The 26,571-nt window shown below is 45.5% G+C and overlaps 1 protein-coding gene across 9 annotated transcripts in view; it reads right to left on the bottom strand.

Annotated features, from left to right (window-relative positions):
• Nucleotides 1-26,571, bottom strand: part of EYA3 (EYA transcriptional coactivator and phosphatase 3) — a 2,553,793-nt gene that overhangs the window by 2,378,818 nt on the left and 148,404 nt on the right. For 7 of the 9 annotated variants that reach the window (XM_069623073.1, XM_069623079.1, XM_069623071.1 and 4 more), the window contains exon 2: nt 12,418-12,521. The exons of the other annotated variants lie outside the window; for them this stretch is intronic. The gene's annotated coding sequence lies outside the window, so the exon portion shown is untranslated. The remainder of the gene's footprint in view (nt 1-12,417; nt 12,522-26,571) is intronic. 9 annotated transcript variants of the gene reach the window in all.

Genomic DNA, 26,571 nt, shown 5'->3' with positions numbered 1-26,571 from the left:
CATGAAGGGGGATGGGAGGGCAGGAGCAGTGATTAATATTGAGTATTGAACAATTGCATTGTTGTAAATTGCACTGCATATTTTGTTGTATTGTTGTGTGGTTTGATTAAATTTAATAAAAACTTTAAAAAAATAAATTTAAAAAAAGCATCCATATAAGAGTCCCGAGTTAGCAGGATGGGGTGAACACTTGAAATGTTTCACAATGCATCATCTGTTCCATGAACATATGCAGTCCTGGATTTTTGAATTTGTAAATGCTTTGTTTAATTTGTCTAAAGCTATGAATTCAAAGGTTACTGTAATAGGTAGAGGCTTACACTCTGCTAAACTTAACAGTTGCCTTCCTTCCTTAAGGTAAATGTGCTGATCTTTTATTACAGCACAATCTACTAAGCTAGATTATCTAACGTTTCACGCTATATGTATGTAATTATCCAAGGAGCCAACCAGGTGTGGACTTCAAACACATTTGCCCTCTTTTACCCTTATTGGTTTAGGGGAGTGTTCTTTACTAGCAGAGTCAATCTGTTTTTTATATCTATATTCGTGACCCTCTCAAACATGGCAGAGGCGCTTGGCGCAATTGTGGATAGTCCACTTTTTATTTTTACTTTTGGTGTTTTTACATCGAGTGCTGTTCTCGGGGTCATGACAGGACTTCCGGGTTCACCTGTAAGAGCACGGTTAGCGTCGCGTCCCCACAGCACACAGTTTGGATCTTGCTCCATTAGGGTAAGCCGATACTTCCACTGAGTTTTGATGTACGTTTAAGTTAAGTGGTGCGCATGTACTTTATACATCCCAACTGAAATCCGTTCATACATTTTTAGAGAAAAGCCTATGTTTATATGGGCCGGAATTTCAAGTCAGCTACTTCGGGAAGCAGCGCATACTCTTAGGATACCTGGAGTGGCTGTTTAGTGTTGGCAGACCAGGCCAGTGTGGCATCCTGACTGTTGCATCTAATATATATTTTTTTTGCTGTAAAGCTTGTTGGCAGTCACCAACGGCTTGGTTTCTGCTTTTTTTCCCATATACTGCCTACAAATTGTTGGTGTTCTTTGATCAAGCCAATTACATTAGTTTGATTATCAGTGGTACTTTGAGGCCAGGTAGGCCTTTCCTTTTTGGGCTCTTTTTCGCAATGGTCAACCACTGCAGGATGCTATACCATGAAGATGAGGGAGATCGATAGTTGGGTTGGTCTCTTCCCTTTTTTTTGTATTTTTTTTTTTTAAAAACACAGTCACATCCAGTTGGCTCTTTAGAGTACATTTGGATGGCTTGTACTCCCAATATTACCTGTAACACAACTTTATACATAATCTTGACACTAAGAGAACATGAGTCTTCACCAGCTTGAAAGCACGCTATTATCTCAATTGTTGATTTGTATGTATATACAGACTCTAAGCTTGTTGTGGTATTTTCTTGCAGTTTGATTTGCTCTTGAAGAAGTGGTTTTGACCCCAAAACGTGTCAAGCCTAAATCAGATTGCCTGACATCCAGAAGACATTGAAGTCAATAAATATCTTCAACATTTTAACTTTTTTGTTCTATACTGTTTGTCCAAACATTCTACAAAGCTGATTGACTATTATCAAACATTTGGCTGATTTTCAGCATTGTAAGTGTGCAGGGGACGGAAGAGTCCATAGATTGGACTTGCTTTCCTCATTGTAGCAATCCCGACAAGAGGAGATATGAAAACCTTGAAGACCCGTAGAGAGAGGAGTGGTTGACACTGTAAATCAGCACAGCACTCAAAATGGTTAAGTATACGAGAGAGGTTGGAGTTGTGCACATGATGGAAAGTTGGAAACATGCATGAGTGCCGTCTATGTAGAGTGTTTAGTATGGAAGACAGATTGAAGTTGGTCGCCAAGGCCATTAATCACAAGGTTTTTAGTGATCCAGTTAATGACAGCAGCTCATGGATGCTGGAATAATGAAACTGGGTGATAGTTCGCTGGGATGTTGGGGTCAGCAAAGTGCTTCTTCAAAATGGGAATGGACAGTTGCAGATTTGAAGGAGGAAGGGAATAGTCATTCTGGGGGAAAGGAGAAATATGATTCAGCCAAAAATCATACATTACCATTCTTGAAAAATATACTGTTTTGGAAAACCTCATCCCCTCACTAACATGACTGAGTCTGGGGGGAAAATGTTTAGAATTATTTGCATTATGAATGCCTTTCCCTAATGCTTAATTCAGTTAATACTAGTCTAGCCTTTTCTGATCCTAACTCAACGTTTCTAATCTAGACCCTCCCATGTAAGGGAGTCTTCACGGAAACCTACTTTGGTGTGATTTCTCAGAAGGTTTAGGCCCTTTACTTTTGTCAGCCGAAAATTTCTCGTATATAAGTATTTGGAAAATCTTTGATTTTGTGCTTATTTATGGAACTTTCCATAAATCATCCTTTTCTTTCTTAGAAATCTATTGGCTTTTCTAGCTGTTGTGGATAAGTTAAGTCTGCTGAAAACAGACAACTTTAATGCAGTATATAATACTCCCAAAAATATTAAATGTTTTTAATAGTAATACAGTATATATGAAATATCTGACTGAAAAATATAGCTGCCCCTTTAAGAACTTTTGAGTTGGTGACACGACGTCACGTGTGCGTCCCTAAGCACGCCAGCCCCGCCCCACATCCCATGTCACCAACTGCCCACACCCAATTCATAACTGGATCTACTGGCGGTTGTAATCAAGTTTATGCTTTAATGGGGATGGCTGCATGGGCGTTGTGAAGGAGGCAGACCATGGACTAAGACAACCTGAATCACCATGAAGGTAATTGATTTCTCTTACGTCCTGCTCTTCCTCCTTCCCAACTGGTTGGAACAGACTACAAAGCCTCTATACGAGTAAGGGTGGAGGCTACAGTATAGACAATATTTAAAAACAAACAAGTTGCAGAGTACCTCTTGGCCGAATTTGGCAATTCTTCCTGGAAGATGCATCCATAGCGGAGTGCTTGCAAAAAGCAAGTGGAGTAGTCCAAGTAGCAGCCCTATAACTTCCTGCGACGGTAATAAAGGCTACTGATGCTGCCTTGGCTTTTGTGGAACGAGCCCGAAGTCTCTGCAGAACCGTAAACCCCTTAACGTCGTATAGCCTTTGCAGTACAAAACAACCCACTTGGCAATAAAAGCTTTAGCAGCCTTATTACCAGGGGGAAGGCCACCATAAGTAATAAAAAGATTGTCTGATTTCCTCAATGGTTCTGTTCTCTCTAAAAAGAATTTGAGAGTTCTCAATACGTCCAGATTATGTAAGAATGCCTCAGCCACAGAAGCAGGCGGTTTAGGATGAAAAATCAAAAAGGAAGGAAGAAGAGGCTACTTTGCAAAGGACTACCTTATCTATGCGAACAATCAAATAAGGTTCCTTTGATGACAGAGCCTGGAGCTCTACAATCCTCCTAGTCGATGTAATGGCTACCAAAAAGGCTGTCTTTCATGTCAAAAATTCCAATTCGCAGGATGCCATTGGTTTTGAAGGCTTGTGCATTAGAGCTGAAAAGGACTATATGCAAATCCCACTGAGGTGGCGGCTCTCGAAAATGTGGATGCAAACGAAGAGGGCCTTCAAAGTGCCTCCGAATAGCCTCATTTGACAGGAAAAAGGGTTGTTGCTCTCTTCAAACATGCACCAATAGCAGACAAATAATGTTTGAAAGTATCAACCTTAATCCCTGTGGATACCAAACAGGACTCAGAAAAACAAACGTGATCAATTGACACTTAGCAGGTTCAGTCTGCAGTCTAGAATCCAATGGCAGAAACGCAACCATTAGCTCCGATATTGCTTTTTTGTGGAAGCTTTCCTGCAAGCTGTCATAGGGGGTCATTGCAAGTTTGCTAGTAATACCGGCGAGATACCGGCAAACTGACCTATTGTTTCCGTCACCTGATATCCCGGAATTTCCAGGATATTACAGGTTGCAGAGAGGGCAGTCTTTTCCCATTCCATGCAGTCTCATAGGACTCCATGGAGGGTAATACAGGCATTTATTCAAGTTCAGCAACTGAGGGGAGGGGGTGAAGCACCCGTCCCATCTGTTGAGTCAGAAGATCTTCCAAGATGGGTAGATCTAATTTAGATGCCCCTGCTAGTGCCAGCAGATCTGGGAACCAAATCAGGCAAGGCCAGAACGGGGATATAAGAATCATGGTCAGATTCCGAGACAAACTGAACTTTAATAACATCTTGTGAATCAAGGGAAGGAACAAGTTACTTACCTGTAACTGTTGTTCTCCAGCATGGGTCTGGCATGGATTCACATGCTCATGAATATTCCCCGTCGTCAGGCTGGGAATCCTCGGTAAAGAAAAAACCAGTATCAGTTTCGTTTCTGATCTGTCTTTCGTAGTAGTAACCAATCACTGGTCTCTGCGTCATACTGACCACAGCCAATGACTGCCCTCTACCTAAGCCCCGCCTCTGGCGGGCATCTTCAGATTTGGAAGCATGTGAAGTGGCAGTATGACCAAGTGAAGAGTCGCAGAGGGGTAGGCGGGAGGGTTCGCATGTGAATCCATGCCAGACCCATGCTGGAGAACAACAGTTACAGGTAAGTAACTTGTTCCTTCTCCAGCATGGGGTCTGGCATGGATTCACATGCTCATGAATAAAGAATACATAGCAGTACACATGCACAACCACGGGAGGTGGCAAAGGCTCAACATTAAGCATTACATCAAACTCAACATCAAGCAATCTTACCTCCTCACCAGACTCACCTCAGGCGAACAGGTTGCGCAGCACTGCTTGGCCGACCCTGGACTCCTCCCTGGAATCCCGATCGACGCAGTAGAATTTCATGAAGGTGTGCATCGACCTCCACGTAGCAGCCCTGCATATGTCCAGCAGGGGCACACCAGAAAGGAACGCCGTGGTAGCTGCGATCGCTCTGGTGGAATGGGCTCTCGGACGGCCAGGCAGCGGTCGGTTTGCCAACCGATGACAGTACATGATACAGCCGGAGAGCCATCTGGAAATGGAAGCCTTCGAGAGAGCCTTCCCCTGATTGACAGGTCCAAAGTTCACGAAGAGTTGTGACGTCTTGCGAAAACACTTCGTGCGGTCCACGTAGAACTTCAGCGCTCTAGCCACATCAAGCGAGTGCAAAGTCCTCTCAGCCGGCGACGAAGGCGACGGGAAAAACACAGGCAACACCAAGGGTTCGTTGAGGTGGAAGTCTGACGGCACCTTGGGCATGAAGGAGGGGTGCGTCCTGAGCACCACCCTTGTGTCGTGAAAAGTCAAGTATGATGGCTTGCAAGATAGGGCCTGGATCTCTCCCACTCGTCGTGCGGAGGTGATGGCCACAAGAAACGCTGTTTTCCACGACAGGAATTCAACGGGGCCGAGTGCAGAGGCTCGAACGGAGGTCCCATGAGCTTGGTCAGCACCACGTTGAGCTCCCACGCCGGGGCCGGAGCCTTCACCGGTGGGAACGATCTGAACAGTCCCTTCATGAATTCTTTCACCAGACGATGAGACCACAAGGACGTCCGCCCCGTGGTTCTGGTGTATCGGGAGATCGCAGCAAGATGAATCTTGATGGACGCGTGTGCCAGTCCAGCCTTGGCCAGCGTCAACAGGTACGGCAGCACTTGGGGAGCCGTAATCCTTAGAGGGTTAATCTTCTGTGCGTGGCACCAGACAGAGAACCTCTTCCATTTGTGTCCGTAGCATTTAAGAGTCGAGGACGCCCTGGCCTTTGCAAGAACCTCTCTGAAGTCGGCCGGTATGTCGTATCCTCCAAACTCTAGCGCTGCAGGAGCCAGGCCTGCAAGTTCAGCGACTTCGGGTCGTGGTGGAGGATGGCGCCTCCTTCCCTGGAGAGCAGATCCGCGTCCACTGGCAGCTTGATTGACGGGGACGCTGACAAGTCCAGAAGGTCCGGGAACCAGATCTGCCTCGGCCACGCAGGTGCGACGAGGATCATCCTGCACCGTGACCTCTTGAACTGGTTGATGAGCCGGATCAGCAGTGGCAGAGGAGGGAACGCGTATAGGAACAGGGCTTCCCAGGGGAACGAGAAAGCATCGCCCATGCTCCTCGGCTGGGGAAACCTGCTGGCGAACCTCTGGCACTTGGAGTTCGTCGCTGTCGCGAACAGGTCGGTCTGGGGTGTGCCCCACCGTCGGAAGAGGCGATCCACTAGATCCTGCCGTAGTTCCCACTGGTGACATGAGCGCAGCTCCCTGCTGAGTGAGTCGGCGATGGTGTTTTTTATCCCTGCCAGATGAAACTGCACCAGGAACATCCTTTGGGCGACGGCCCAATGCCACAGGTCCTGCGCCTCCTTGGACAGTGCTGGGGACCTGGTTCCGCCTTGTTTCCTCATGTAAAACATGGTGGTGGTTTTGTCGGTGAAGATCCTCACCACCTTGTCCTTGAGGGACGGAAGGAAGGACCCGAGGGCCCAAAACACTGCACGGAGCTCCAGGACATTGATATGGAGGGACTTCTCCGTCGGGAGCCAAAGGCCTCTTGCGTGCAGATTTCCGGTGTGCGCTCCCCACCCTTCCAGGGAGGCATCCGTGGTCACTGTCTCCTGGTGGCCTGGGGTCTGGAAGTCCACGCCCGCCGTCAGATGCGCGCGGGTGCCCCACCACCGGATCGCTCGTCGGAAACTCTCGTCGAGTGTGATCCTCTCCTCGAAGTTGCCCATCGTTTGGATCCAGCGCGCGTCCAGGAACTCCTGCAACGGGCGCATCCGGAGCCTGCACATGGGAATGAGGTAGATGCAAGAAGACATTATTCCGAGGAGGGACTTGATGGACCTCACCTTGGCCGCGTCGGCAACCAACATCCGCTGTACCTTGCCCAGGATGGCCCTGGTCCTTTCCTCCGACGGGGAGGCCAGAAGGGACACTGTTTCGAGCTTCGCTCCCAGAAACAGTGCGACTTGCGCGGGTACCAGGTGGGACTTGGCGTAGTTCATGGAGAATCCCAGGTCCGTGAGAAGTTGGACGGTCCTTGCCGTGTGCTCCACGGCGAGCTCCCTCGTCTTGGCTCGGATAAGCCAGTCGTCCAGGTAGGGGTAGACGTGGATCCCCTCTCGGCGCAGCTGCGCCGCCACTGGTGCAAGGCACTTGGTGAATACCCTGGGTGCCGACCGTAGACCGAAGGGAAGGGCTCTGAACTGATAGTGACGCCCTTGGACCACGAACCTGAGAAATTTTCGGTGCCCCTTTAGGATGGGAATATGGAAGTAGGCATCCCCCAAATCCAACGACGACAGGAAGTCGCCCTCCTCCAGCTGACCCAGGACGTGCTGGAGGGTGACCATCCAGAACTTTTGCGCCTTGATGAACTTGTTCAGCCGTCGTAGGTCTAGGATGGGGCGCCATCCTCCCGTCTTCTTCTTCACGAGGAAGTATCTTGAGTAAACTCCGGAACTCCGAAGCCTCTTTGGGACGAGTTCGATGGCGCCCTTCCTGAGCATCGCCTTTACCTCCAGGAGAAGCTGAGGGACGTGAAGCTCTTTCCTGGCCACAGGAGGAACGCGCGGGCACCTTCTTTGAAACTCGAGCGCGTGACCCTGGGCTAGGGCGTCCAGCACCCAACGGTCGGTGGAGATGGACTCCCACACGCTGACGAAGCTCGCCAGCCGGCCTCCAACCGGGGTGCTTCAGTGGGGGCCCTACCCCATGGCCGGTTCAATCCTGCTTAGACGAGGCTTTGCCGCCTTGACCTCCTTGGCGACGACGGCGGGGTCCGCCTGACTTGCCTCGTCCCCTGTAAGCTTCCTGAGACGACGAACGGGCCGCTTGACGGTAGGTGGAAAATCTGCCGCCGGAACCTTTGGAGGCGCCCTTGCCTCCGCCGCTCCGAAAGGGCGGCCGCCGTTGCTGGAGAACCCCGAGAGCCCGGGCCGTCTCCGCTTTAATGGCTTGAAGGGAATTGTCCACTGTTTTCCCAAACAGGTTGTTCCCATCGAACGGCATGTCCAGGACTCTGGTCTGTACGTCTTGACGGAAGTCAGTAGCCTTGAGCCATCCACGCTGCCTAAGGCACACGCCGTTGCCCAACTGGCGAAATCCAGTGTCGGCGATGTCCGTCGCAATCGTGATGGCGTGGTCCGACGCCACCTCACCTTCCTGCAAGATCTCCAGGGCATCCGCCCTCTTGTCGTCCGGTAGGAAGTCCAGCAGGGGAGCCAGTTTGTACCACAGCTCCCTGTCGTAGCGGGCTACGATAGCTAAGGCGTTGGCCGCCTTAATCGTCGTTGCTGCAGACGAGATGACCCTGCGCCCCATCGTGTCCAATTTCTTTCCCTCGCCGTAGGACGGGGAAGTCGACGTGGAGGCCGCACACCCCCCCCGCTTTTCTTCCTGGCCGCCGCGGGACCCGGTACTGCTTCTCGTACCGGTCTCTTCTAGCCGGCGTCGTGGATGGGTTCGTGAGGAGGGCAAGGCCCAAATATGGTCCTCATGTAGGCAGTAAAGACAAAATGAGTGTTCGTCTTCCTTAAAGACATTCTGCAGCTGGCATCCAGGGCAGACCCTGAACAGCTTTCTGGGCGTCGAGCTTCCCTTCTCCTGGGCCATGACCGAGATGGGCCTGAGAATCCTCCAAAAGCGTAGCTCGACGAAATCTTCACCCTTGAGGGGCGTAGACGAATCCGACACGGGTCCCCGTTGATCGGATGGAGAGTCGGTGGAGCTTGAGGCTCTTTTGACCGAAAAAATGAAGTTTTTGAGAAAAAACGTGAAAGAATAGCACTAACGCTCGAGAGCAATAGCATGAGGATCCCAACACATGAACGTGCGGTAAAAATCTGAAGATGGCTGCCAGAGGCGGGGCTTAGGTAGAGGGCAGTCATTGGCTGTGGTCAGTATGAAGCAGAGACCAGTGATTGGTTACTACTACGAAAGAGATCAGAAACGAAACCGATACTGGTTTTTTCTTTACCGAGGATTCCCAGCCTGACGACGGGGAATATTCATGAGCATGTGAATCCATGCCAGACCCCATGCTGGAGAAGTAGAGGGAACGCATAGAGTGTTTTGTTCGACCAATCCAGCTGTAGGTGACCCAGGCCTTCCCTTGAAGCAAACCGAAGACAAAGAGCATTGTACTGTGTGGCAAAAATGACTGCATTGTACTGTGCCGATGACCCCACTTTTGAAATATCTTCACTACTGACATTTTCAGTTCCCACTTGTGTGGAGTGGATTCTAGCCAGCTCAGCTTGTCCGCTAAGATGTTCTTCTTTCCCTCCAGATGGACGCCAACAGGAACATGTGGTTCTCCAAACAAGCTCCCCCGTTTGTTGACATAAAACACTGCAGTGGTATTGTCCGTAAATAATGTGAGCGCCTTTCCGTGAAGGGAGGCGATAAAGTATTTTAGAGCATTAGAAAAGAAAGAAATCGCTCTTAGTACCAAAACATTTATGTGATCTCTCTTTTCTTTGACTGAACAAAGAATATGAATAGTCAGATCTTGACAGTGGGTTCCCCAATCGTACTCCGATGAGTCTTATCACCATCTTATGAGGGGCTCGAAAAAAGATACAATCAGCAGGTTCTCCGGATTGTTCCACTCGGGATTGGAATCTTCATATCCTGAGAATCCAATAGGTGATTTCAGTTGCTGACATGAGAGCACTGAATGGGACTCATTTGAAGCCTTGGGTAGAGTACAAGGTTGATGCAGGAAGCCAGACCCTTAAGTCTTTGGTCCCACCATGCCGAAATAACTTGATGTGTCGAACACTGAAACTACCTGCTGAATTGCCAACACCCTTTTTGATGGTGGGAAGGCCTTTTAGAGTAGTATCCAGTACCACCCCAAGAAAATGAATCCTTTGAGAAGGAATGAGTTGCAGGTCAGTTGCTTTGTCTGTAACAATTCCGCCAGAGATCGTGCTTTCAAAAGCCAATTGTGCAGGTACAGATAAAGATGCACCATCTTCCGCCGAAAGTGAGCTGCAATAGCCCCCGCAATAGCCCCCAGGACCTTGGTTAAGACCCAAGGGCTGAATTGAGTCTGAACGGTAGGCAAGTGTACTGGTAATGTGACTTCCCCGTGATGGACCTCAGATACTAGCACTGCTCCTTTCATTTGGGAATATGAAAGGCACCTTGCAGGTCTATGGAGCCACCAGAATCTGAGGCACAGTGACCATGTGGAAAGTCTCCACCAGCAGCAATTGGTTGAGATCGGAAAGATCCAGAATTGGACAAATTCCACTTGTCTTTTTTGAAATTATATAATAGCGGGAGTAAAACCCCCCCAGCCCAATTTTTCCTCTGGAACCAATTCTATTACTCCCAAAAAGAGATGTTTTTGAATCGCTTTTAAAAGTTCTGGAGATAATTTTTGGAACTTCAGAGGAGAAGACGGAAGTGTAGCAGGGAAGGCAAGGGAGTAACCGTGGTGAATGATATTTAAGAACCATTCCTTCCGAGTGATGTTATCCCATTAATGAAGGAAACTAGAAATCCTTCCTGCTACTGGGAGGCAGGGGGGAGTGTATGCTCCTTTATAGTGATTTTAGCAGCTGGAGCGTAAATCCCTGGATGAAAGTCAAACAGCCTTCTTTTGATCTTGAGAAATGGTAGTCGAGGGAGTAACCCCTAACTTTGCCTTCAGTCTGTATCTCCTTTTCTAAAAACAAGGAATAGTATTTAGAATTAATAGAATGAAACTGGGGAGTAAACTCCAAAATGTAACGCCCCAAAAAGAGGCGGTTCACATAGCACAGTAATTCCAACCCGCCCAGCCCACTAGGGTTGGAAAAAACAGGAACTAGGTGTGGGCAGCTGGTGACGTAGGGGCGGGGCTGGCACGTGGAGGGACGCACACGCAACATTGTCTCAAAGTTCTTAAAGGGGTAGCAATCTGTTTCAGTCAGCTTTCTCCGACCCACCTGCGGATGCAGGCGTACCCAACCAGTTGGGAAGGAGGGAGAGCAGAACGTTAAGAGAAATGATTGTACTACTACACAAAAATTACTAAGGTAGTACTTGTTCAAATTGTGCGGAAACATTTGCCTTGCAGTTCATGCAAGGCAAATGGAGGGAAACTAGATTCAGACAGAAATATTGATAATTCTACATTTTTAACAGTCTCCTTGTCAACAAAATGTCTCAGACTAACGCAAGCTTTGTCATTACACAACCCCCCCCAAAGTAGCACACCAGCAGTGCTTACACCTGCCATACCTAGCGCTGAGCATGCCCTTTCAGCGAAAGGCAGTTCACTTTAGAAGCCGTCTGTCCTGCGGTGTCATCTTTATGTCCAAGCTTCACTTGATATTTTGCTTAAATAGTCAATTGAAGACTAATTTTGCGATGGGGGCTGGCGTAGGTTACACAGAAGCATGGGTAACTCAGTGTGCCGGAGGACAGCATGCCTGAGGCACCAAACCAGTGAATCAGCTGATTCTCGGTACTAAGTGTGGAAACATTGCCTACACTGTACCCCAAGACAAACTCTGCCCTTGAGCCACACAAACTCCAGCCTCACGAGCCCCTATTACTTGGCTGTGAGTCCTGTTGCCAACCTGGGGCTTTTTATAAGCTACAGCTAAGGCCATAATAAATATATCAGCACTAGTGAGACAGGATATAAAAATGCATTGCTAATCTCCAGTTTTGCATCAAAAAATGATTCCAAGTACCAAAGTGTTGCCTTGGAATATTATAGGAAGAAAGATACAGTGAGTGCTTGCTTTATACTGCTCGGCTACTATCAACACTAACTAGGCATCCCCCAACTTTTCTAGGGACACTTCTCATGCACCCATCAGATGAGTCCTGTTCTGTACACTCAAAGGATCAGAATTAAATACATGTTGAATTTACAATCGTGTTACTGTAAGTGAAAATAAAAAAAGGCCTTTTGTTCAATATGTAAATATTTGTTGAAGTGGCTTCAATGGCAAACACACACAAAGGGGCCAAGTAAATGTATACCGTACATCTTCAAAATCAATCACCCAAATAGGCATAGTCTGTTCTGCTGGCCCTAAAAAGCGGGATTTTTTTTCGTAACGAGGCCTTGATATGGCAACATCGAGAATTATTCTTTTTACTAAGGTGTTACAGCCTGCTGGCTAAACTCTCATTAATAGCAAGACAGTATTTGCCTCATCTGCTTCATCTATTTAAAGAAATTGACTCATAGTCACAAGCAAGGGACATTAATGAGATGAGCCATTTTTATTTCAAGATATGTACAAGGCCAACAATTGGACACAAGTTAAGAAATTCTACGCATATACGACTCAAAAGCTTTGTTGCCGATTTCAGCTCATCTGTATAGAACATTATGTTATTTGTTTAAGTAATTTTAGCATTTGTAACTCTAAACAGATCAAAAAACAATTAGCCAAAATTATTTTAATCGGTCCAAATCAATCCAAAAAGATTTACTTACAGAAAACAGATTACTGCCATTCCTGGCCAATGATGGCCTTGATCATTTGAGATGGAAGCCGGACAAAGTAGAGTGCCAACAGCACCCCCCTCCTTCAAATGAATCTGCAGATAAATGGAAAAAGAACCTGAAAAAAATACAATGTTCAACTTGAAAAAATAAAAAAATAAAAAAGAATATCTAAGGAGTTGCCTAACATGCAAGGATGAAGGAAATCTAATTAAGTGAGCCGTTATCTGGCAATCAACTGTTGGATCTTATTTGTAACATGAAATACAACAGTGCTACAATTCTAGACGTGTTATGACTAGACTACAAATTGGGAAAATGTATTGTCAATAGTGGAGCTACTTTATTTTTTTTTTTTTTTGCCAAATGAAAAGCAAGTGCTGCTAATAAAAAGAAAGTGCCCCCAATTCAAAAGCCCTTATTTTCTTAGCAAAATGCTAGAGTTGAGGTATAGAACGCGGTTTTATATAGTCCAAGACAGATTGGTCATGCTTTAACGTTTTGGGAAAAAACATCTCATTATAAAAACGAATAGTAATCAATATATCGAAACTCAGAAAGATCAAGTATGGAGAAAGCAACGTCCGGACTCAAACTACTATGGCTGCAGTTTACTAACGGATCTCTTTAGCAACTAGATAGCTTGCTGTGAAATTAGCCATTGGCGATTCCTTCCAATTGCTTGCATCCTTCCACAGATACCTCGCCTTAGACTCCCAGAGGTATGTGGAGGAGGGAAGAAAGCATAATACTATTTCAACCAGTAAGTTCTGAAGAAAAGCCATTCCAAAATAGGCACCCTGCCTAGATTGGGAGTCAAACAAGAATGCTTGGGGAATGCAAAAATGACCAGGTGGCTGCCTGGCAAATAGCTGCCAGTGGTAAACCTCTCTTCAATGCCAAAGACCCAACTACTTCTCTAGTTGACACCCCGCCCCCACCAAGTCCTAGAGGAATCTATTAAACTCCCTTTGAGTACCATTCCGAAATACAAATATTTATCCACTTGGAAATGGTCTGCTTAGGACACAGCCTTTCCCAATCAAGCTTCGGAGAAAAACAATGTATGACTAAATGCTCTCCCCACCTGGCAATGCACAAACTGAGAGCCCTCATAGTATTCTGCCTATAAAACCTCTACTCTTTGGAAGTATGGTGGATTATAAAAACAAGCACTGGTAATGCCAACAGTTTGGGCTTTTGTGTAGGCATGTGAAGGGCAAATTAACAAGGACTCCTGTGAGTCCCTCTGCCACACATTAGTACTGGTTACGAGAGACTAACCCAGAGTCTTGAGCTCACCATCTTTCACAGAGAAGAAATATCCCAAACATCAGTCTTTGTCCCGAGTCCTAAGTTACTAGGGGAATCCAGACGTGGACCCCTTGCAGACTATTCTTAGAGAGGCACAGCTCCACCCTACTGATGAGGTCCAACCAGACCAAACACGTGATGGGGTTGCTGCTGGTACTCATTCGGAGGAGAATTGCCTAGCGTTACGGTGCTGGACTGCCCTAGGGCAGGACAAAGACTGATATGTTGGGATATTTCTTCTCTGTGAAAGATAGTGAGCTAAGGACTCTGGCTAAGTCTCTCGCAACCGGGACTAATGTCTGGCAGAGAGACTCCCAGGACCCCCTTTGTTGATTGGCATAGGAAGGGCACTTACGACACCGCCATAGTGATGTTAACTACCCATTGTAAGTAGCAGTTGCAAAATGGCGCGAGTACCTGAGCATCTAATAGTGCCTGGCAAAAGCTTAAAATGTATGCACAACCCAAAATGTTGTGTTTGCCAATGCTGGTTTTAAACAGGCTATCAGTGTCTTTGCCAATGCTTATTTTTGACAGGACTTTAGTGAAGGGCATGCAGAGTGCTTGTAAATCGAGTGGTGGAAGGCAGGTCTGGTAAGACATTTTTATTACACCAGTAGCATGTTTATAATGCCAATTAATTAACTTAGCAGACTGCTTTGAAAACACATTGGCAGGCACTCTGAATGCAAAGTTTGATGGTAATGCTTGATTAAAGCGAGCTCAAAATGTTCCCATGAGGTGGTGTTTTGGGCAGGCAGAAGCAGAATGGCTATAGGGATTAACATGGTCATGGAGGGGGAGGGGGGCACATACCCAACCAAACATCTACAGACTATGTCCCTCCTCATAAGTCAATCCTCCCTATGTGCACTCCACTGCAATAGTTACAACGTTTAGGTGTCGCAAGCGACACCCAATAGCTCAAACTAAAAAAAACAGAACCGCAAGTCCCAGAAAGCAAGCGCTGGGTGTCTGAAAAGGCATAACAGGCTCAAAGTGGTCACTTAGCAGTCCTGCCATTTCCGACAATGCTTGCAGCATGTTAATACTTAGCAGACGGGCAATGACACAATGTAGAGCTTGCAGGGCAATTGGACCGAAAAGGCATGACCTTTTAACAGAACTGTGCAGATTGTAACATGTAGGAGGAGGAACGGCCCTAGGTTTTGCGGGGCCCTGGGTGGAAATGTGGGCCGCCCTAATTTGCATACATAGTGACAATCATTTGTATGCAAATGTGCCAATGGAAGTTTATTAAAAACCATGTTGCCATGCGTGAGGTAGTAGACAAATACACGGACGTCCAGTATCTGAATTGTGACTATTGGGAGTGATTTTTTTTTTCTTTTTTTTTTTTTTTTAAGTAGCAGACCCTGTGATCTGAATAGCTTGCATAGTCTTCTAATTTTAGAAGATAAGGCATAGTGTGATGAAAGGATTTGCCCGGGAGCACTCACTTTGGTTAAGTGGCAAAGCCGGGATTTGATAGCAGTATGCCAGGAACTTGAACACATCTATTCCCAGATGTAATTGGTAAAAATACTGTTTGCAAAGGTCTTTTTGAAACTTTGGTTTGGAAACACGGACTGTGAAAGGCACTGCAAAAATATGATGATTGTTTTCTTAACTCCTTAACTGCTGAGGGCTTTCCCTCCCAGTGATGAGCCCTTTTTTAGAAATTTCGGTATGTCGCCATTCAATCCCTTGCAACTTTTTTGTTACGAGATTGCTCAGCCAAATTTGACCCACAAGGAATCCTAGTTTGCTGTATGGTGGTGAGAGAAAATAAAAGAGCAAATTTTGTGCTTTCAGAAAATGCCATTAAAATGATGTACAAAGAAGCTTGTGTTTTTTTTTCCTTGTAAGAACTAGGAACGTATGGTTTGCTGTTCTAAATTCGCCATTTTCCAGGATTGCGTGGAAACAAAAGGGAAAAAGAAAAAAAAAAACTTTTTATAAGGTTACCATCAGTTTTGTGAGAGGAGATTTTCCCTTTTTTCCAATAGGGCATGCGTGGTCAGAATGGAAGAGGAGGGTAGGAAAGCTGAATGGGAAGACAGAAGGCATACATTTCTGAAAAGTAGACAAAATTCCAAGTTTAGGAAGGGGTCATTCACACAGGTCAGGCAACAACTATGTAGGTAAAATTCCCATCGTTTTGGAAACAATTGGAAAATGACAGAAAAAAAACAGGTATGTGCTGGACATGTTTGGATCTGTAATGTAATGGCCTCTGTGAATATTGAGAAAAGCAATGCACTGCTACATTCACCTGACTCATCTAGTTAGGATATCACACATTTTTCGTAATGTTACACGAAACAAGCAATACCACAAGCCAATAACTGAGTCATGGTACACAGGATTTTATGCTGACGGCCTAAACAGACGTACTTAGCATTTGAAAATAAGGAAAACAAATGTGATGAGGAATGACAAGCATGCATTTATTGAAAAAGCACAGGCAGACCTTTTGAAGAATAGGTGACTTGTGCAGGTTACAAAAACATGCACAGTGCCCTGCCAAAGCTCCAGCATAGTCAGGGATGATGTCCCTGGCCTTGGGCACCCACCTCCCATGTGGGCTGACCATCCCCAACTGCAGCAGCTGTCCCAGGGGAAATTCTGTAACGCAGCCCAGCCAGAGCCATGGTTGGAGGGGATGTCTCTGGCCTCGGGCACCAGTCTCCCGTGTATGTCGACTTGGGGAAGGTCTACCCACATAGGAAACAGCCACCCAAGGCCATCACCACCCACCATCCTGGTGCTCTGGCTGACCTGCGTTACAGCTTCTCCCTCTGGGAAAGGACGGGTACCCTGTCGGGGCTCCGTGGGATTGCCGCTGTGCTTGGGGATGGTAGGCCCACATGGGAAACGAATTCCCAAGGCCGGGACCATCACCACTAACCGTCCTGGAGTTCTGGTGAGGCTGTGTTACAGCTTTTCCCCCACCAGGGAGCCCCGGCAGTGTGCCAATACCTCTCTGGAGGGAAAAGTTATAACAATGTTTTTCTCTAGAGCCCAGAACCACAGTCGTATTGCCTCCCTGCCAAGGTATAGATCGACGACACCCACTCCTTGCCGTTAGTATCAGGACACTTTTCCCCTATATCAAAGGAAGCAAGGCCATCAGTTATTCTCATCACCCACAACTCCAACACGTTTATGTGAAACCTGTACTCCCACCATGGTCCAATGCTCACTTCACCCAGATATCTTCCAGGTGAACACCTCAGCCTTTTAAAGGTACTTCCATGAGATGGCCTGAGTCCGTGGTGCGAGTCCAGTCGTATCCCAGTTGCCACAGAGGAACGTTGTTTTTTAGTGTTATTCATCCAGACCGAGTAATTGACACTACCTTTAAAAACGGTCTTCTGGCACGTATCGCTGCGCACGAGTCTGTGGTGCAAGTCCATTCAGATTCCAGGAGTCATGGAGGCTGGGGGCACGGAGGACTCGCCTGGTCAACTTGGTAGACCTAACACAAGGGCGAAGCTGTGCCCTCTACCCACGCGAAACTCGCCGCTTCCTGCATCAGCATGGAAGCAAAAAGGTAAGGCAAGCCTGCGATGGTACGCAGCAATTGTTTCTGCTGTGGAACAGACCAAGTCATGAGCGTACTTACGATATTCCAAAAGCAATTCCAAAGGCTACCGCAGGTATCACGGACAATGTGGAAAATCTCTGTGCTTACCCATGCGAGTTCAGCCGCGAGTGCGTCGGACATGAAGAGCTGCCGGAGTTGCCATCCTCAACGTGACCGATGCAGAGCTCAACGAGGTAGGGCTCCTCTTCGAGCCGCATCAGAGCCAGGCGATCATTACAGCCAATAAGACGGAAACAAGAGCGGACACAAACCCTGAACGAGGCGGTATATATGATAGCTGCCCTAGAGTGGGAGAGGGGAAGTTAGAGGTAGTGAGCAAGAGTGATGACGCATGACCTGCAAACCCTGAGGAGCAATTATTAATCTCCACAGGCACAAGAACCGCCACCCCCCACGCACCAAACAAAAACATCAAACAATACACGTGAAATAGCTCTGGAAACAAACGAAAGATACAAAGGACAGATTCCACCTGTTCAAGCATTCAGTACCGGCCGAGTATCGATGCTGGAGCCGATGCAAGAAGACTCTTAAGGAAGTAACAAGCCGACAACAAGTTACTCATGATAACGATCACGCCAGATTTGACAGCAATGAAAATCCCGAAAAATACTACAAAGTGAAAATATCTATAAAAGAAACAACGGAAACTAATGAAAGTAAAGACACCACTGAGAATTTCGCTCAGTATCCTCCATAAACTCTGAATCCCTTGAATACTCTGAGCATTCAGAACGTACACAACTTACTGAAAGACAAGTCTCAAAAGAGAAACTCTGAGACACAGAAAAACTCAAAGATGGACTCAGTATCAACCAAACACCAATAAACTAATTATCCCCCGAGCCCAGAGAAATAACTGAGGTGCAAGCTATACCAGCTTCACCAGGCCCCTAACCGCTCAAGAAAGTCAACAGTGGAAAGAAATGGATCGATTCTAAATGCACAGTATGGAAACAATCTTTGGAACTGAAGGCACAAACTTTTCACGTGAGCATAACAACTATACACACAGAGTCTGAACCAATGACCGAGAACCCAGAAAACATCTTGAAACAAGAGTTGAATGTGGCCGCTGAAGATGAAGTAACGAAGGAAGAAGTATCTTGGCATGCAAAAACAGCCACAAGCAACAGCGACAATAAGACCTCAACAATCCTAACACATGGAATGCACTGGCAGTTGGGTGGAGCCAAGCTGGGGAAACAGCAAACACCATCAAAAGATCCAAATGTCAACCCCGCCCATTGGGACAAAAACAAAAAAAACAGTATTAATGAAACCTCAATCGCAGAAGAAATAAGAGAACTTGAACAGCGGGAAAACTTCATAAAAAGGATGAAAGCAAGATCCAATCCATTTACAACAACCCAGCAATTGGAGAACCTGACTCAACTACCAAACGATCACTACCTGATGGGAAAAGGAAGAGAAGCATTTGTTGCAGAGAAAATGACAGGCTTGTCAGACGTAGAAGGATTTGAGCTTCCAGAAAGAAAAAAAAAACACTACATCACATGGTTGAAAGGGACACAATAGCCAAAAGGGTATTATTAAGGTATTCTTGAACGCAAGTGAGCCCAACATACCACACATAACAAATAGTGCAAAAGGACAGGCAAAAAGAGGGAATTCCCACAGCAAATCACTGGCCTCTCAGACAACAAGGTCTGTGCAACTAACACCTGAAACAAACTTCCCACATGAAAATTGTGACTCAAACGTCCCAACGGACTAAACTCAGCCCAAAGAACTTGGTGCCAAAAAAAAAGACTTACAATGGTGAAAAGGAAAACCGTGATGAAGATCGGTCCACTCAAACTTCAGAAAAAAAAAAACATCTCTCCATCGCCGCTGGTATCCAGATCCACAATAATGTCATGGCAGCTTTACAAATCTCTCTAGCTCCCTACACCAAATTATATGAAACAAACAACAACCTAAAGGACAACAACACCTTGCTAGTATTGATCCATTCTAAAATACCCACCCAGGAGGTCTTTACAACAAAACACGAGAAACGCCTAAACCTAAGTCAGAAACCTCTGCCGCTTGGCAAATGAGGCTATACGACTTGGCAAGTGGGGAACAAGACGAAAAAACTACCTTGACACAAGCCCTACTAGATTAAATAAAATGGGTGAGGAAAACGGCAGAGTATAGAGAACACAATTTAAGAGTGTGATAACGAGAGGCTAAGAGAAAGCAATCAAGCCCCAACAGGGGCAAAGTCCCACTCTAGAACGGCTAAGATAACGAGATCACAAAACATTGCAGAAGAACGAACAACTAATGCGGCAGAGATAGCAAAATCAGCGTTTTGGTAATAGTGCTTCCAAGAAGTACAACGATTGTACCGTCTTGTGCTGTTCAACTTTTGTGTTAATGAGCAGTGAGCCGTGAATATTACGGCACGCTACACCTGCAAACAGAACAGACCCACCCAGGAAGGCACAAAAACTAATTTTGCAACTTAATACGTATCCTGCACGGATAGAACTATGGCATCTGGGGTTTATTCACTGAAGTTGGAATGCCAATGTCTGACTCTTTAGAGCACGAGGTGCCGCTCTGAGAAAATCCATAGCGGCTGCAACTGTTAAGAAGCGGTATTTAAAGCCCCCATGGGATCTTTCTCCATGGGGTTTAACATACGCTCCTTTTGTCGCTCGAATACAGTCATTCCCGTACCCTCATTATTGATTAATAAGGTACAACAGCCGTTGCAACCAGCTCGGTCTGCACAAAACCTTTTAATTGATTTTACAACTGATGGCCTAAATTAATACATGATACATATAGACTCAGCATTAGAGGCCGCGTTTCTCCAAGAAAGCTGAGACCTCACAGGAGAATCTGGTGATAATCACAGCATGCCTTCACGGCATAGCGTGATGTCGAAAAAAGTTATTTCCAAATGTCTAGGTATAGGTACCTCCAACACATTAGTAACAGCAATGGTGCACGACAGTCATAAAGATGCTTGTGCTGACACTAACTTCACAAAATTCGAATTTTGCAGCTGTGATTTATGTGCAATCAAATTTGGGCGAAAAAAAATAAAATTCTACCATGCTCGAAAATACAGAAAGAATCCAACTGTGTGCCAACTCCCATACAAATAAACACTCAACAGGATGGTGATAAGGTGAATGATTATAATCATTAACAATCCCCGGTTATGTTTGCCCCTTCGACAAATCATTCTTGCGTCTTGTCTTTATCTTTTGTGAATCCAACTCCCAGACGTAGTAAACCGTGTATAGATGCATTATTGCAATCGCCTCCTTCTTATAAAACGCAATATAATGACTCAAAAGGTAAAGAATACTCTTAGCTATGAATACGGCTTTTCTAACAATTGCAAAGATATACGAAACTTTAGACCAAAAAGTAATGTACAAGTCTGATTTAATTTTGCAATTGAATGAAAAAACTGCTTCACCATCTGTCTTAGATATAAACAATAAGATGTTGATTACTTTGCACAAATCAAATGTCAACTCTGGTACAATGGTCTACACGCAAACAGACATCCCACAGGATGAGCAACAATGCATGGAACTGCCAGGCACTACGCTAGATAGGAATTACATGCACTTAGCCCAAGTAATCGACTTGTCAACACAAGATCAGGCTGCTACAAAAACCTTTGCAGTGAGTAATAAAACGTGGCCACTTGGAATTTCTGGTGGAAACAATTCAATTCTACTTCTTCCTGCAAAATATTTTCAGGTGTTCAGAGGAGACAGAAAGTGCTTGCAAAAGCACCAAATGTAAAAAAGCTAAAAAATAAAACAGTGAGCCGACGCCAGGTCCGCTCCAAGAGTTTTATTAATAACTTAACTCCATCAAGGCAAGTTGTGAAATCTAAATTAGCAATACAAAAACACTCCTTGTTAGCTGTGAATAAAGAGCTTAATCAAACTAAGACTAACACAGATAAATTAAAATATCAACCCCTGGATGATCTAGTTACTATGTCGGTAGCTTGTGATGAATGAGGAAAAAACATCTGCCTCTTTTGATTCAACCCAGAACCAAACAACTAGGCACAGATAAAATGACTGCGGCAACCATGGAGACAACCCCCTTTAAATCTACTTCTGAGAAGAGTGACAGCAATCCAAAAGGTGCAAGACAAAGGATAATCACACAACATTTCAGCTGACTAGTACAGATCGATCTGAAATAATACAGACTCAACCATCTTTTCCCACGATGGACCAAATCAGATCAGAAATACACACATCAATGGAGGCCTTTATTGCCCACAATAAGGGTTCTGCTGATGCACAAAAGTTCCCACCAATACCCTTGTATCATTCAGAATTGTGGGGTCCGCAGACTATAGTTATTACTCAAAAGAGTATGACCAACACAGCTCCTCATAACGTACAATATAACGGAGCAAGAATCACAGATAAATATGAAACAGTCTAAAAAATGCCCCTGATGAATGATAATTTACGCCAATCCAGGAATCATTATTTATTAATTCGCTGTATGGAACTGCCACTTAATCAATATGCTTTATAAATAGAACAAGCATACTTAACATCTTCTCAGATGTGCCTTGTTAGGAAGATATTGCCTCAGTAGTCATTGAGGCAGTAGAGTTTATTCAGAAATATGACCCAACTGTCGCTCACCTCACCATCAAATCGGGAGTTGTATTAAACACCCTATGGAAAGCAAGAACAGATCTATATCAAATGGGTTTTCTTTTGGTGCAAGATTTAGTGAATGATGGTACAAATCTAGAACTTTCTACCAACAAATTAGGGTGCTATGGTGATGAGCCAATGAGATTTAATTGCACCTTGGGAGAAAAGAGAAAATAACCACCAAATCGACAATAGGTGTTATCCTCAAACTTAAACTCAAAAACAAGAATCAATCAGTTTACTTTCATGAAACTCCAGTTTGGGGTTTGGGGGGGGGGGGGGGGGTGGGGTTTGGGGGGTGGTTGGGTCTCGACATTTATTGAACTCCCAAGACAAGTAACCTACATGAATTTGACATAGTGCCATCCAAGATGCCTGGCTAACAATTCTGGTCTGAGAAGATTTTGATATTATTTCGACACCTGCTAAAATTCCCCTTGTAGGGTGCTCGATGGGAGGACTACTGGTCGCTACCCGTAGATCCAAGAGCTTTATTGTAGAAGAATAACGGTTTTGCTCCTTACATCCAGCTTGTAAAAATCAAGAGCACTCAATATCTATTGGGGTCATGCAGGTTTAGCCTCAGATGATTTTTCCCATCAGATACAAACTGCTTTGGACAGGATATTGATGGAGTCAGATATATCTTACACAATAATCATTTGTAGAAACCATTGGTCAAGAACAAACTATCACACATAGATGGATTACTCTAATGAAGGAAAGACATCGGAGAATGCTCAATGGCACAATTCTGGGAGATGTTCCTCCTCACCCTACCTGGGCCAGAGGCCTGCAAAAGGCTACAACAGATTATATATACTGGGACTCCCGATTCAAGTCCTTAGCAGATTCTCTGACGATACATGATAACCAACACAGTGATCACAAACAACTATGTCTGTCCTGGACTTGGTCAATAAACAAGGGGGCTATGCAAGTTGATGGATATTAGGGTCAAATTTGGGTAAATAATGGGAAGTCTGTGCTTAAATGTACTTCAAACACACTTTGTCCCTTACACAATAGACTTAGATACACTGAGGAGAGCAACTTTAACAAGGATAACATCTACGTATCTGCGTTACAGTCTTTTGTACAAGGTCCAACTGTAGGCAAACAGATAATGTTTAAGCACAAGCATGTTTTTGACCAAGAATTAAAGACAAAGAAAGCGCCCATGAGACAATATTAGAGCGCCAATTCATCTCCCACTAGAGATCAGGAATAGGCAAATTAGACATATTAAAATCAGTCTATAAAATCTGGCACTGTGCAAGAAGACATTTACAATAGCAAAAAGATGGGGAAAAGATTCTGGAACAGATAGTAGACAAATCGACTGCCGGCATTTGGCAGTTTCTAAAATCAGGCTACAAATCAGACAAGTTGCAATACAGGTCAGTGCGATTCCAGAGCAGAAATGGAATTGCTACTTCACAGATTTGTACAAAAAACCATTTCTGATTTGCGAATTACACCTGGGGAATCTTTTTACTCACTGACAAATTTTAATTTGATGGAGAGGACATTTTACATCAAATAACTAAATTGAGCTCATCAAGAGCTCTGGGACCCGACAGCATATTGTGCCAGGTCTTCAGACGAGTCATAAAATCAGGTATTATTCCATCATCCTGGAGGAAGTCGGTCATAATACCCATTTTCAAGAAGGGGGGCAGGTCCGACCCGGCTTCATATAGACCAATTGCCCTTCTTGACTCCCCTGGAAAGATATTTGCTGGCCAACTGTTACAGAACTTTAATGTGTGGCTTTCTGAAAACAACTTAAGAGACCCCTTTCAAACAGGCTTTGTGACAGGATGGGGGAAGGGCATTAATCTTTTCACAATTAATGCGATAAAGGACCATGAGCGGTGGGCTAATCAACCTCTGTTCATGGCCTTTATAGATTTCCGTACGGCCTTTGTTCTGTCCCGAGAGAATTGCTTTTAAAAAAAACGGGTTGATTTGCAATGTCCCTCATATCTTCTGAAGTTCCTTTATCAGTTTAATTCTAATGCCACGATACAGATTCGCCCAACTCCTGAAGGAGTTCTTTCAACCTCTATTAATACATTTAGAGGGCTGAAGCAGGGATGCATCTTTGCTTCAGCCCTGTTTATTTTATTGCGGATATGGGAAGATGTTTTGAGGGCCTGATATCTGATTCTCCCAAGTTGCATGACTTGAGAGTCAGATGGCTATTTTATGCGGATTACTTGGTCTTGATGCCCAAGACTCTGCAAGGACTTCAGACCTTGGAGTGCATTCGATAAGTCTGCATTAGCAAACTACTTTAAAAAAAAAAAAGATTAATTTTATTCGAACCAAACAATACAACCAAGCATGCAGTGCATTTTACAACAGTTCAATTGTTCAATACTCAATCTTGGTCACTGCTCCCTCCATCCTCCCCCCTTTTATCAGCCTGTTTATTCTTCAAACTCTGTATTTACTGCACGTGGCGGGGTCTCGCTCCCCGTAGATTCTGCCAGATCTTGTATTGCTCCAAACAATTCCGCCATTAGTGATTTCCATGCCATCAGGGTGCCAGTCTCTTCCCCCCCCCCCCCTGCATTGCTTGCCTCTTGCCATACCAACGTTTCTGCCTCTGCCCATTTCTGCAACTCTTTCCACCACACCCCCACCCGTGGCCTGTGACATGCCTTCCATCCCATGGCAATCCTTCGTTTTGCAAGCACGTATGCTAAATCTTTCAGTTTGCCAACATGCTTAAGTTTTGGCGATCTGGGGAACCCTCCCAGCAAGCAGGCCCAGGCTGTATCTATGATGATCGTGACCCCCTTTTCCGCTAGTTTCTGTGCCACTTCTCGCCAGAAACGCTCAATGACCAGGCATGACCAAAATATGTGCGTCATATCAGCCTTTTCGGGACATGCTTGTCGTCCAGCATTTTCAAACTTGGATATCCTCATAGGCGTCATGTATGCTCTGTGCGTTATATATAAAATTGTAATTGTTTTAGTCTCATATTCCTTGACACCTTCTTGTGGTACCCAAGGGCTCGTTCCCACATCCCATCGTCTAGCGGGGCTCCTACTTCTGCTTCCCAATCTCGTCTCAATTGTGTCAAATCATTCCCGACCTTAGACATCACCATCTCATACAGTCTAGAAATCTCATGCCCCCTTCCGATATATCATATATTGCCTCTATGGTAGCATCTGGTTCTTCTTCCAATACTGTTTCGGTCCATGTTTTTCGAATACTCTGCACCATTCTGTGATATGTAATATACTGGCCCGTATGTAATCCTGTTTCCTCCCCAAGCACTTCAAAATCCAAAATGGTCCCATCTTGCCAGATGTCCCCTAGCGTTACCATCCCCATCGATTCCCAGTGGGTCCTGATTATCGCCCTCAACTGCACATCTTCCCCTGCTAATGCGACCAGCGGAACCTGCGGCGAGCATGGGAATGGGTACTCCATCATCTGGCATGCCCTGCGCCATATCTTCCACCCAAGCATCATCATCATCCTCATCATCATCCTGGGGAGCTCTCTCATTTCTGACTTGGGTAGCCAGATCATCTCTCTTAAGTGAAATGGGGCGGAATCATGTCCAAACAATCTAAATTCAGGAGTCGCTTCATCCGAGAGCCATTTGGCCACATATTGCAGCTGGCTCGCTATATAATAAACCTCAAAATTAGGCAGTTTTATCCCCCCTTTTTCATAAAAGTTCTGCAGTTTCCATAGCGCCACTCTATTCCGGGTACCATGCCACAGGAAATCCCTACACATGCTGTTCAGTTTGGCAAAGAACTTCTTGGGTATCATGTATGGAATATTACTAAAATAATGCAGGAGCCTAGGTAGGACCACCATCTTCAGCATTGCACCTCGTCCCATCATAGCTAGGGGCAACTTCACCCAGAATTGCATACACCTCTCAATTTTCACAATTGCTACCTCAGTGTTGTGCTTATGTTCCTCTTCTACCGTGTGGTACACGTCTATGCCAAGATACCGGAAAGACCTAACCGCCCATGGTATTTGTAACACCGGTAAACGTCTCTCTGGGGTGCGCTTATAGCTGCCCAATGGGAACATACTAGATCTTTGAGGATTCACCGCCATCCCGGACATCCCTGCATACCTCTCCATCACCTCCAGGATGTACTGGAGATTTTCCTCTGGATACCTCAAGTATAGCAACAGATCATATGCATATAAGGAGATCAGATGTCGTTCCCCCCAACCTCAACACCCATCGTATCATATTGCTGTCTGAGGTATATTGCTAGGGGCTCCAGGGCTAATGTATAAAGCATCGGGGACCAAGGGCTTACCTGCCTAGTGCCTCTACTAAGTTGCCACCTCTCAGATATCACTGATCACGTTCCAACTCTGGCCAGCGGCTCACTATATAGCATCTTCACCCACCTTATATAACCGGGCCCCATACCATACCCTCCAGGGCTGCCAGCAGCCATGGCCACTTGACCGGGTCGAAAGCTTTTACTGCGTCGAAGGACACAAACGCCATTTCGCCTTCGGTCTTACTACCCCATTCGACAACCCGTTGGA

This window comes from Ambystoma mexicanum, chromosome 11 (assembly GCF_040938575.1).
Source record: "Ambystoma mexicanum isolate Mex_15411 chromosome 11, UKY_AmexF1_1, whole genome shotgun sequence".
Taxonomy (NCBI): domain Eukaryota; kingdom Metazoa; phylum Chordata; class Amphibia; order Caudata; family Ambystomatidae; genus Ambystoma; species Ambystoma mexicanum.
This window is presented reverse-complemented; position numbering and strand designations above follow the sequence as displayed.